Source organism: Talpa europaea (assembly GCF_964194135.1).
Source record: "Talpa europaea genome assembly, chromosome: 9".
Classification (NCBI taxonomy): Eukaryota; Metazoa; Chordata; class Mammalia; order Eulipotyphla; family Talpidae; genus Talpa; species Talpa europaea.
This window is the reverse complement of record NC_140076.1, coordinates 40,732,004-40,736,681: the sequence shown is the minus strand read 5'-3', so window position 1 is coordinate 40,736,681 and position 4,678 is coordinate 40,732,004.

Below are 4,678 nucleotides of genomic sequence, written 5' to 3'. Positions count from 1 at the left end.
ATGTAGACAAGGAAAAGACAGGAAAATAATCTTTACTGAAAAAGAAGTACTAAAACTACCACTACTTGCAGATGATATGATAATATACTTTGAAAACACAAAAAACTATTAGAAATAATAAAAGAATATAGAAAAGGGACAGGATACAAGAAAAATACACAAAAATCTGTTGCATTTTTGTGTGCAAAGAATCAGAGGAGAGAGAAATTAAGAAAATAAGCTCATTTGCAATCACATAAAAAGGGATGAAAAATCTGGGAATAAACTTAACAATGACTATGAAGGACCTAAACAATGCAAACTTAAAGAAGATGAAGGCCCTAAACACTGAAAACTATAAGACACTTTCAGAAGAAATAAAAGTAGACACAAGGATGTAGAGATACTCCATGTTCGTGGATTGCAAAATAAACATTGTTACAATGGCTGTATTATCTAAAGCAATTTATAGATTCCATACCTATTACATTTCCAATGATATTTTTCAAGGAAATAGAATAAACAATTCTAAAATTAGTAAGGATCTACAAAAGGCACTGAATAAGCCAGGCAATCATGACTGTAAATAAGAATAATGGAGGCATCATGCTCCCTGACTTCAAAGCAATAGTAATCAAAATAATACACTGGAACAAAAACAGAAACACAGACCAATGGAGTTGAATAATGAGCTCAGAAATTAACCTGCACAGATATGGACAATTAAGTCCATGACAAAAGAACCAAGTCAATAGAGTAGAAAGGAAAGTCTCTCCAATAAATAGTGATGAGACACTTGGACAGCATGTGCAAAAAAAAAGAAGAAGAAGAAGAGAAGAAGAAAAGAAAAGAGTAACCAGATCATTATTCAGCTTCATACAGAAACAATAATTCAAAATGTATTAAAGACTTTGACATAAAACTTTAAGTCATTAAATAATTGAATAAAACATAGGTGATAGATCATGGATATCAAATTTGGGTGTATTTGGGAACTCAACTCCAAATAATAAGGGAAATAAAAACAGAAATAAACAAATGGGGCTACATAAAAAAAAAAGCTTTTGTAACATGAAGCATAGACAGCTTAGAAACAGCAAGAAACAATTAACAAGTAAGTTAATTTCCAAAGTACATAAATAAATTGCATAAATCAACCCAACCAAAAAGTGGGGGCAAAAGACTTAGACATTTGTCCAAAGATGACATAAAGATGACTACTGCTACATGAAAAAATAATTAAATAACAAATGTGGCAAAAGTAGGGGGAAAAAAACACTTGTTCACTGTGGGTGGGAATACAAATTGGGTAAAGCCTATATGGAAACCAGTAGTGAGATTTCTCAAGAAAATAAAAATGGAAATACTGTGTGATCCAGCAATTCCACTTTTAGAGAATGTGAAAACACTAACTTGAAAAATTTTATGAACACCTATGTTCCCAGCTGCATTATTCACAATAGCCAAGACATGGAACCAACCTAAGTGTCCATTGACAGATGCCTGGCTAAAGAAATTGTGCCATGTATACTCAATGGAATACTATTCAGCTATTTAAAAAGATGAAAAAGTGCCTTTGGGGACAAAATGGATGGATCTCGAGGTATTTGTGTTAAGTGAAACAAAAAGTGTAAGACAAAGGCCAGATTTCACTCACTTGTGGAATGTAAATAACAACAAAGAAAAAACAATGTGCCAAAACACAACAGAAATGATTTTAGAGTCTATAATTTATAGTGGTTGTCAGAGGGATGTGGTGAAAAACAGGGATAGGAGAGGTAACATGACTGTGTATTAGCCTCGTTTGGTGGATGGTGAATGAAGCATGTGCACATGTTGAGGTCTGACAAAAGACCTCATGCTAATACCTGATTGCCTGATGCTAATACCAGGCAATCATATTACAAGAAAGGAAAAGTGCAAACTAAACTTTCTCGTGAATAAAAAAGCAAAAATCCTAATTAAGACATTAGCAAATTGAAACAGGTACTATACCATGATCAAGAAGGGTTTATTGGGCCTCCCCGGTGGCGCAGCGGTTGAGCGCTGGGTTGCGAAGCTGCCCGCGGCCGGTTCGATGCCCGGCTGCTCCCCGGCCAGCTGAGGAGGGTCCCGTATGGCGCGCAGACCTCTCCTGCCGCCCGCTGCTCCCCTCAGCAGTGTACTTCGGTCCTTCTGCCTGTTCTGCTCCCCGCTCTGGCTCTGGTGAATTCTCTCACCCTCCCGCGCTTCTGACTGTACCCAGTGCATGTATAAACAAAACAAACAAACAAACCAGCAAACAAATAAATAAAGCATGCCTCTATAAAAAAAAAAAAAAATATTTAAAAAAAAAAAACTTTAAAAAAAAAAAAAAAGAAGGGTTTATTCTAGGAATATAAGGTTCATTTAACACTGAAAAAAAATCAATGTAAATAACCAAATTGCCAGAAAAAAGGAAGAAAAATCACCTGATCATCTCAATAGATGCATTAAAAAAGAAACCTCTTAGGACATTAGGAATAGGAGACCTTCTTTATCTGATAAATGCATCTATGAAATATCTCTAGACTACAGCATACTTAATTGTGAATATAGAATGCTTTCTCCACCTGGGATTGAGAAGAAAAAAAGATATTCATTCTCTCCACCTGTATTCAACAGTGTACTCTCAGTACTAGCTAGTGTAATAACAGGAGGAGACAAAATAAAAGATATAATATTGAAAAAGAAGAAATAAAAATGTTATTCTTCACAGCTGACATATACAAATAAAATCCAAAAGAATCCAGAAACTACTAGATATAAGTGAATTTAACTTATTGAATATGATGGATACATTAAAAATACATTATATTTCTACAAACCTGCAAAAAGCAACTAGAAAATTTATAAAAATATTTACAATAGAACCCAAAACCTGATCACTGTGAACGCAGTTGAGATTAATAAAACTTAAATTGACAAGATATGCCATATCCACAGAAGAAAAACCCAGTATCATAAAAATATCAGTTCTCTCCAAAGTGATGTATAAATTCAATGCAACCCTATCAAATCCAGTAGATTTTTCATAGTGGAATTGACAAACTGATCCTAAATTTCAATATAAATAGATAGGAAGAATTAAGATAATCCAAATAATCCTGAAGAATGACAACAAATCTGGAGTGTTTCACTTACAAAGCAGCAGTAATTACTTACGAAGCAGCAGTAATTACCACAATATTTACACGAATTTTATTGACTGATAGAACCCTGGAATAGAGAAATAAAGTTCTGATGGGGTACCTAAGGGAGTTTGCTTTTCTTTCTTTCCTTTTTTCAGTAAAATTTTTTTGAGGTAACATTGGTTTACATAATTGTATTTTGGTATATCCGTTCCACCTTCCTCCCCCACAAATTTCTGCGCTGTTACCATGGTGCTCTAAACATCAAGGTACCCATGATCCCTGACCTTAGTCCATGGTGCTCATTTCCTACTTTGTTCTTACCCCCCTCTTCCTCCTCTGGATGTCTCAGTTTTATGTCAGTTTTCAAGGGTGAGTTCTTAAGCTTGGCTTTATCGGACACTTTTTTTTTCTCTATATTCCACGTATTAAGTGACATCATCCAGTATTTGTATTTCTCTCAGTTTATCATAATCCCTTCCACTCTACCCATATTGCCACAAATGGCATGAGCTAACCTTTTTTGAATGCTGAGTAGTATTCCATTATATATGTTATATATATATATTATATATATATATATATTTTCTTGATCCATTCATCTGTTTTGGGACACTTAGGTTGTTTTCATAACTTGACTATTGTTAAATAGGGGGGCAATAACCATAGGAGTTCAGGTTTCCTTTTCAAATTAGTATTTTTGTGTTCTTTGGGTAGATACCTAGGGGTGGAATTTCTGGGTCCTATGGCAGATCGGCTGCACTGGAGCTGAGAGTACAAGGAGTAAGCAAGCCCTCATCCTCATTCCACTATCATTTTGCCCCAACCCTACATGTTGAGCTTCTGTGTCCTCTCCAGGCATACCATTCTCCCCAAATCTTCACAAGTTCACCAGCCTGAATGCACTGTAGCATGTTTTTCATAGTCAGATACAAATATCTTATTTTCTGTCCATTATGAAATATTTAATAGTATTTATGTTGTTTTCTAATTCTTTTAGTGTAAGTGGATTGTCTGAGGATGTACCAAGAGGTGCTGAGGTCTTGTCATGAGAGATAGCTGGATACATGGTCTACACTTAACAGGTGCTTATTAAATACACAGAATAGCCAGGCTGCCATTGGCAAGATGGGGGTGGAGGATGGCATTTGGTAGATTTCTTGTCTCTGGCTCAGCAAATATTTGTAAGAAGTAAACAAATCTTTCAGTGATCAAGATGTTTGTCACCTGTGAGTCCTTTCAGGGAACCGGATTTGGACACTCCACCCTCATTCCCAGCATCTGGCACAGGTGACGACAAAGGTTAATGAGTCTTCCAATATAAAATGTTTGAAAGTACACAGGATTTGAGCTTGGCTATAGTTACTGTTCCTCATATTGGTGACAAAAGCAATTTGGGTCAAAGGGTTATTGTCCTATGATAAACTGCTGTGATAACTTATAAAAAGGTGTATCAGATATTCATATATATATATATATATATAAGGTAAAGAAAGATGCTTCTAAACCAAGATTTTCCAGAGAGAGAAATGAAAAGGAGATGTACAGCA